This window comes from Bactrocera oleae, unplaced genomic scaffold, assembly GCF_042242935.1.
Source record: "Bactrocera oleae isolate idBacOlea1 unplaced genomic scaffold, idBacOlea1 ctg00000010.1, whole genome shotgun sequence".
Classification (NCBI taxonomy): domain Eukaryota; kingdom Metazoa; phylum Arthropoda; class Insecta; order Diptera; family Tephritidae; genus Bactrocera; species Bactrocera oleae.
In genome coordinates this window covers 29,706-38,808 of record NW_027212753.1, presented here as the reverse complement: position 1 = coordinate 38,808, position 9,103 = coordinate 29,706, and the positions used below count along the sequence as shown (strand labels likewise).

The window sequence follows — 9,103 nt, the reverse complement described above, 5'->3', positions numbered from 1 at the left end:
CTGAACGCGCTGAAAAAAGTGTCGCAAGCGCAGACCCGCTCTGTAGCAGCGACGACCCAAGCGGACGATTAAAGCGTTCTCGCAAGGGTACAGCCCACAACTCCAACCAAATGGTCTGGACAAAGGTCACTCAAATGACCGCCGGACGGAACAAGTCCCCGTAACGGTTGCGAGTCGACCGATGTGGCGCTGAACCGAATCGATCCGTGGGCTAAACGCACACTACTACGACCGTTTGTCTGCACAGGATTCACTGTCTCCAACACTGGGACAGCCGCCGGTACCTATTGAGCAATCCTGCTCAGGACTTGCTGACACTGACCAACTGAACGCCAGATGCCCAACACAGCACTCCAAACAAGCAGTCCAGCCGGCAAACAATGCCAACAACACAGCACTAAACTGGAACTGTACGGAGAGTCCCACAACAACAACAACCACGTTGCGGTAGTACCTAAAGGTACAGTACACAATATTAAAAATATGTACTTACCGCTACTTAATATGCCCACGCCAAAAATTTCCCAAAAACGCGCAATTCGTGCCCTAGCACGAAAAACCACACACGCGGTCCCGTAACCGAGCAAAAAACAATTTCCAGCGAATACCCGCACAAAACGAAATTCCACGGAAATCGCAACAACAATTTTCACACCCGCCAAGCAACGGTGCCAACTCACTCGCGTAAACAAATACCGCACAAAAGAGAATCGAAAAAATCACTAATTAATCGCAACGATGCGCACGCACGTCTATTCGCGTCGGAATCCAAACAACGAATGAGTAGATAGGGACAGAGGGAATCTCGTTAATCCATTCATGCGCGTCACTAATTAGATGACGAGGCATTTGGCTACCTTAAGAGAGTCATAGTTACTCCCGCCGTTTACCCGCGCTTACTTGAATTTCTTCACTTTGACATTCAGAGCACTGGGCAGAAATCACATTGTGTCAACACCCGTTAGGGCCATCACAATGCTTTGTTTTAATTAGACAGTCGGATTCCCCAAGTCCGTGCCAGTTCTGAATTGATTGTTAATTGATAATCGTTATAATTTAAAAAGTATCTATACAATAATAAATCCTTTAGAAATTTTAGCAAGAAAGTTCCACAATTGGCTACGTAACTACTATCCGGGGAACAAGAATCGAAATTCTCTATTTACCCAGAACGAGTACATAAACCATGGTATTGCTTCCCAATCAAGCCCGACTATCTCAATCTTCAGAGCCAATCCTTATCCCGAAGTTACGGATCTAATTTGCCGACTTCCCTTACCTACATTATTCTATCGACTAGAGACTCTTCACCTTGGAGACCAGCTGCGGATATTGGTACGGCCTGTTGAGAAGTTTGCGTAACCCCACCATAAATTTTCAAGGTCCGAGGAGAAAATATCGACACAACAGTAAATGTCATGCTCTTCTAGTCCATCTACCATATCTCTCTTCGAAAGACTTCCATGGTAGTACGACTATAAAACAGAAAAGAAAACTCTTCCGATACCTCTCGACGGCTTCTTTATGGTCGTTCCTGTTGCCAGGATGAGCACAAGGCCCATTTTTAATAACAAACGGATACTCAACAGGTTACGGAATTGGAACCGTATTCCCTTTCGTTCAAAATTATTCAAGTGTTTAATTACTATGGAATAAAAATTCATTCATTTCATTTCATTAAAACTTGAAAATTTTCGGCTTTCGCCTTGAACTTAGGACCGACTAACTCGTGATCAACCACTGTTCACACGAAACCCTTCTCCACTTCAGTCCTCCAAGGTCTCATTCGATTATTTGCTACTACCACCAAGATCTGTACCAATAGCGGCTCCATGCAGGCTTACGCCAAACACTTCTAAGCACACCATTGTACCCTCCTACTCACTAAAGTTTCAAAATTTATAATCCAACCGAAATTGTATTATAAATCATGTACTTTAGCGGTAATGTATAGGTATACAACTTAAGCGCCATCCATTTTAAGGGCTAGTTGCTTCGGCAGGTGAGTTGTTACACACTCCTTAGCGGATTACGACTTCCATGTCCACCGTCCTGCTGTTTTAAGCAACCAACGCCTTTCATGGTATCTGCATGAGTTGTTAATTTAGGCACCGTAACATTACGTTTGGTTCATCCCACAGCGCCAGTTCTGCTTACCAAAAGTGGCCCACTGGGCACATTATATCATAACCTCAACCTTCATATCAAGAAAGGTGAGGTTCTTACCCATTTAAAGTTTGAGAATAGGTTAAGGTCGTTTCGACCCTAAGGCCTCTAATCATTCGCTTTACCAGATAAGATTTTTACATAATTTTTAAATGCACCAGCTATCCTGAGGGAAACTTCGGAGGGAACCAGCTACTAGATGGTTCGATTGGTCTTTCGCCCCTATACTCAATTCTGACAATCGATTTGCACGTCAGAACTGTTTCGGTCTTCCATCAGGGTTTCCCCTGACTTCAACCTGATCAAGTATAGTTCACCATCTTTCGGGTCACAGCATATATGCTCAAGGTACGCTCCAGTTAGAGGTATAAATAATAATAAATTATCATTATACATAACTATATGGAACGCCCCGGGATTGAATTAATAATGTAATACATTAAAAATTAATCCCATTATTAATACAGTTAAGTTAATTTCGCCATTAGGTTTAATATAACCCAATGACTTGCACATATGTTAGACTCCTTGGTCCGTGTTTCAAGACGGGTCCCGAAGGTATCCTGAATCTTTCGCATTGTTAATCATATAAATGCATACAATTAATATTAAAATCAATGATAATAATATTATTGTAAAATTCAAAAGAATTTTAGCATTATATATAATAAAATCTATCAACACTTTATCAAATCATCAGTAATTATTCTATGTTAATAAGCTAAAAGCAAATTAATTTGAATAAACTTAAAAACCAATGATCTTTTGATAAATATTTTATTATGTTAATAGATTACAATGTCCTTATATGAAAAAAATGCACACTATTACTATAATATTTAAAATTAAATACTACAGTTATAATGATGAATTTTTCATAATGGATATTCAGGTTCATCGGGCTTAACCTCTAAGCAGTTTCACGTACTATTTAACTCTCTATTCAGAGTTCTTTTCAACTTTCCCTCACTGGTACTTGTTTACTATCGGTCTCATGGTTATATTTAGTTTTAGATGGAGTTTACCACCCACTTAGTGCTGCACTATCAAGCAACACGACTCTTTGGAAATATCTTTCTAGTAATCATTAACGTTATACGGGCCTGGCACCCTCTATGGGTAAATGGCCTCATTTAAGAAGGACTTAAATCGTTAATTTCTCATACTAGATATTAAGATATTCCATACACTGCATCTCACATTTGCCATATAGACAAAGTGACTTAGTGCTGAACTATTTTCTTTTCGCTCGCCGCTACTAAGAAAATCCTTGTTAGTTTCTTTTCCTCCCCTCATTAATATGCTTAAATTCAGGGGGTAGTCCCATATGAGTTGAGGTTGTATAAAATATATTTTAGATTGATTTGTTTATTTTTATTTAATTTTTTTGCTATTTGCTATTTTAAAGAAATATATTTTTATATCTTGATTACTCAATATTATTCAATCTTTTCATCCCTTTTTAAAATTCATAATATAATAATTAATAAAATTAACAACATTATTCCTCCACATATCATATATTTTTTTTTATTATAAATTTTTCTCAATACAATAGAGTGAATTAATTCTAGAATAAAAATTTATTTTATGCTAGACATTCCTCTTATGTATTATTTAATATAATTTAAATAATGTTGAAAATTTTTTCTTTTATGGGAATACTAAGATTCTCATTTATCATAAATTTTCGTTCAAATATGAGGTATTCAAGAATATATTTTCTATATTTCTTTTTATGCTATTAATATTATGGATTGAAAAATACAATCCAATAATATGCCATATGCTTAAATTCTATTAATTGACTAAAAGAATAAGCAACTAATTTAGCATAGTCTTACAACCCTCAACCATATGTAGTCCAAGCAGCACTTTAAAATTAATTAAAGTACATAACAGCATGGACCGCAATATGCGTTCAAAATGTCGATGTTCATGTGTCCTGCAGTTCACACGATGACGCACAGTTTGCTGCGTTCTTCATCGACCCATGAGCCGAGTGATCCACCGCTTAGAGTGATAATTTTTTTGTATTTTTTTAATTCAAAGTCAAAGAATTTTAATTTATTGAAAGTATTAATAATTAATCAATAATAAATTTTTAATACATAAGTTTAAAACATCTTTCAATAAATTGTAATTTTAAACCCAAACATTTGCAGCTGCGCATGTCTTAGGTCAACAAAAACAGTAATACCTTTTATATATTATTTTCTTCTCTATTTGTGCGTTTTCTTTTTTTAAATTTTTCAACATGTTTTTAATCACAAATAGAAAATACCATAAAAAAAAGGTATTACACACGTTAATGTGAACAAGTTAACTTATCATTTATAATATTTTATATAAATATCACAATTAAATATTATTTTCTATATAAATAATAAGTACAGCTATATGTTTAAAGGTTTTTTTATTGCGTTCAAATACAATGTATGCGAAGTTCACAATATAATATATATTGTCATAATGCATTACAAGGAGTTAAAAAAAAAAAAAAAACAGAAAAACATTCAAAACATTGTATAATTCAAAACATTTTGAATGAAAAGAACAAAAAGAAAACTTTTTTTTCTTTTTTATTCTTTTTTTTTATTTTGTTTTTATATAATTATTTTTTTTTCTTTTCGGATAGGAACACAATAATGATCCTTCCGCAGGTTCACCTACGGAAACCTTGTTACGACTTTTACTTCCTCTAAATAATCAAGTTCGGTCAACTTTTGCGAAACAACCGTGAAACACAAGGCGTCACAGTGATCACGTCCGGAGACCTCACTAAATAATTCAATCGGTAGTAGCGACGGGCGGTGTGTACAAAGGGCAGGGACGTAATCAATGCGAGTTAATGACTCACACTTACTGGGAATTCCAAGTTCATGTGAACAGTTTCAGTTCACAATCCCAAGCATGAAAGTGGTTCAGCGGTTTACCCGGACCTCTCGGTCTAGGAAATACACGTTGATACTTTCATTGTAGCGCGCGTGCAGCCCAGGACATCTAAGGGCATCACAGACCTGTTATTGCTCAATCTCGTTACTGCTAGACGCAATTTGTCCATTTAAGAAGCTAGTGTCCTTATAATGGGACAAACCAACAGGTACGACTCCACTTATATAAACACATTCAAACACTTGTACATTCAAGATGAACGCATGAATGAAGGCTATATAAGCTTCAACACCATAATCCTGAAAGCATCTATTTAATATATTTGAGTCTCGTTCGTTATCGGAATTAACCAGACAAATCACTCCACGAACTAAGAACGGCCATGCACCACCACCCATAGATTCGAGAAAGAGCTATCAATCTGTCTTACACGCTTATGTTCGGACCTGGTAAGTTTTCCCGTGTTGAGTCAAATTAAGCCGCAGGCTCCACTCCTGGTGGTGCCCTTCCGTCAATTCCTTTAAGTTTCAGCTTTGCAACCATACTTCCCCCGGAGCCCAAAAGCTTTGGTTTCCCGGGAAGCGACTGAGAGAGCCATAGTAGTAGCTACACCCAATTGCTAGCTGGCATCGTTTATGGTTAGAACTAGGGCGGTATCTGATCGCCTTCGAACCTCTAACTTTCGTTCTTGATTAATGAAAACATCTTTGGCAAATGCTTTCGCTTAAGTTAGTCTTACGACGGTCCAAGAATTTCACCTCTCGCGTCGTAATACTAATGCCCCCAAACTGCTTCTATTAATCATTACCTCTTGATCTAAAAACCAATGAAAGTAGAACAGAGGTCTTATTTCATTATTCCATGCACAAAATATTCAGGCATTTGGAGCCTGCTTTAAGCACTCTAATTTGTTCAAAGTAATTGTACCGGCCCACAACAACACTCGATGAAGAGCACTGAAGCAGGTTTAAATAGGAGGAATATATAAAAAATACATTGTATTAATTATATATAAGAACTCCACCGGTAATACGCTTACATACATAAGGTAATGTACATACCACAATTATAGTTGTACTACCCGTATGAAGCACAAATTCAACTACGAACGTTTTAACCGCAACAACTTTAATATACGCTATTGGAGCTGGAATTACCGCGGCTGCTGGCACCAGACTTGCCCTCCAATAGGTCCTTGTTAAAGGATTTAAAGTGTACTCATTCCAATTACAGGGCCTCGGATATGAGTCCTGTATTGTTATTTTTCGTCACTACCTCCCCGAACTGGGAGTGGGTAATTTACGCGCCTGCTGCCTTCCTTAGATGTGGTAGCCGTTTCTCAGGCTCCCTCTCCGGAATCGAACCCTGATTCCCCGTTACCCGTTGCAACCATGGTAGTCCTAGATACTACCATCAAAAGTTGATAGGGCAGACATTTGAAAGATCTGTCGTCGGTACGAGACCATACGATCTGCAAGTTATCTAGAGTTCAACCAATATAACGATCGAATAATCGCTTGGTTTTAGCCTAATAAAAGCACACGTTCCAAAAGGTCCGTGTTTATTTTGCATGTATTAGCTCTAGAATTACCACAGTTATCCAAGTAACTGTTAACGATCTATGGAACCATAACTGATATAATGAGCCTTTTGCGGTTTCACTTTTAATTTGTTTGTACTTAGACATGCATGGCTTAATCTTTGAGACAAGCATATAACTACTGGCAGGATCAACCAGAATAATATATATTTCTTTTTTATATAAATTTTTTATATTATATAAAAGTTTAAAATGATATTTTCTTATTTGAAAATTATACACAAATACACAAAACATAAAAACATTTACAATATACACAACAATTTTTCTATGTTTCTTTCTTTATTATATTTTTTTTCATTATATTTCATTTCTATTGTGTGATTTTGTAATGGATTTTTTTAATTTTTGTTTTGGTATCGTGAAAAGAATTTTCGTTCTCTATACATATTATTATTTAATTATTATGTAAGAACGATATTTCTTCTTATATTGGCAAAATTTTCAAATAATATCATTCTATACATTTTACTTTATTTCAATGCATATAGTAATATATATACCTTTTTTTAAGAGTATATACATTTTTTTCTTGATTTGAAATTAATAATTTCAAATTCTATTATATTTATTTCAATAATAAATATATGATAAAAAGTATTTTCGGGTGCAACACTTTAATATTTTATTTTATTTAAAAACCATCCTTTTACACATATATTTTATGAGTAAATATTAGAATAGCTCACAAATAAAACTAAAATATTGTTTAATATTTATTTCTACAATATGTTAGTATAGAATAATAGATTTTTTATGTTTTTGTATAAAACAAAATCTATTTCTATTTAAACTAACTGTAGGAAACCAGGAATAAAAAACGCTCATTATATACAATATGTTAGTACAGAATATAGAGTTTTGTATAAAACAAAATCTATTTCTATTTAAACTAACTGTATAAAAACCAGGAATAAAAAACGCTCATTATATACAATATGTTAGTACAGAATATAGAGTTTTGTATAAAACAAAATCTATTTCTATTTAAACTAACTGTATAAAAACCAGGAATAAAAAACGCTCATTATATACAATATGTTAGTACAGAATATAGAATTTTGTATAAAACAAAATCTATTTCTATTTAAACTAACTGTATAAAAACCAGGAATAAAAAACGCTATTATATACAATATGTTAGTACAGAATATAGAGTTTTGTATAAAACAAAATCTATTTCTATTTAAACTAACTGTATAAAAACCAGGAATAAAAAACGCTCATTATATACAATATGTTAGTACAGAATATAGAGTTTTGTATAAAACAAAATCTATTTCTATTTAAACTAACTGTATAAAAACCAGGAATAAAAAACGCTCATTATATACAATATGTTAGTACAGAATATAGAGTTTTGTATAAAACAAAATCTATTTCTATTTAAACTAACTGTATAAAAACCAGGAATAAAAAGGCACACAAAATCAACTTTCATTTTCATATTTACTTAAAAATACATATAAAGTAAAAAATATTTCCATATAAATACTAAGTAAATAAAGTCATACAAGTATGAAAATTTTCATACAAGTACTAAATACATAAATCATATAAGTATAGTAATATTCATACTTATAAGTATTTAAAAACAATTTCTTACTAATAAACTAACATAATGAATTCAAATATATAAAAGTATAATACATTTCCTAGCAGTAAAAAATTTTCATATAAGTACTAAATGTATAAAGTCTATGAAGTAATAAATTTTCATATAAGTACTATTTCAGTATATGTCAATTTGAGCAGATTTGTGCAAATTTGTTATAAATGTTCTCTCCCATGTTGACGTTACCAACCCGAAAATATATGGAAAAATTCTTTTAACCTATTTAAAATTTAAAAACTCATATATACGTGGGTAATTTATATCATTTTCAAATATCGTCATGGTCATAATACAACTAATAACATCAAAAGTATTTTTACAATCGATTTTTTTTTTAAATTTTTAACTTGTATGACTTCATATTTAATACTTATATGAAAATTTATTACTTCATAGACTTTATACATTTAATACTTATATGAAAATTTATTACTTCATAGACTTTATACATTTAATACTTATATGAAAATTCATTACTTCATAGACTTTATATTTTTTATACTTATATAAAAATTTATTACTTCATAGACTTTATATTTTACTTCATAGACTTTATACATTTAATACTCATATGAAAATTTATTACTTCATAGACTTTATATATTTACTACTTATATGAAAATTTATTACTTCATAGACTTTATACAATTAATACTTATATGAAAATTTATTACTTCATAGACTTTATACAATTAATACTTATATGAAAATTTATTACTTCATAGACTTTATACAATTAATACTTATATGAAAATTTATTACTTCATAGACTTTATACAATTAATACTTATATGAAAATTTATTACTTCATAGACTTTATACATTTA

General features: G+C 32.7%; 2 non-coding genes and 1 pseudogene across 2 annotated transcripts; all 3 read right to left on the bottom strand.

Moving 5' to 3' along the window:
- Positions 1-735: 735 nt before the first annotated feature.
- On the bottom strand, positions 736-3,507 carry LOC138858583 (large subunit ribosomal RNA; annotated as a pseudogene).
- A 502-nt stretch (positions 3,508-4,009) lies between these two features.
- LOC138858605 (5.8S ribosomal RNA) lies at positions 4,010-4,188 on the bottom strand. The gene has a single exon (XR_011397657.1). It is a non-coding gene; the product is annotated as a 5.8S ribosomal RNA (ribosomal RNA).
- Positions 4,189-4,812: 624 nt separating this feature from the next.
- Positions 4,813-6,802, bottom strand: LOC138858622 (small subunit ribosomal RNA). The gene has a single exon (XR_011397674.1). It is a non-coding gene; the product is annotated as a small subunit ribosomal RNA (ribosomal RNA).
- Between the last annotated feature and the right edge of the window lie 2,301 nt (positions 6,803-9,103).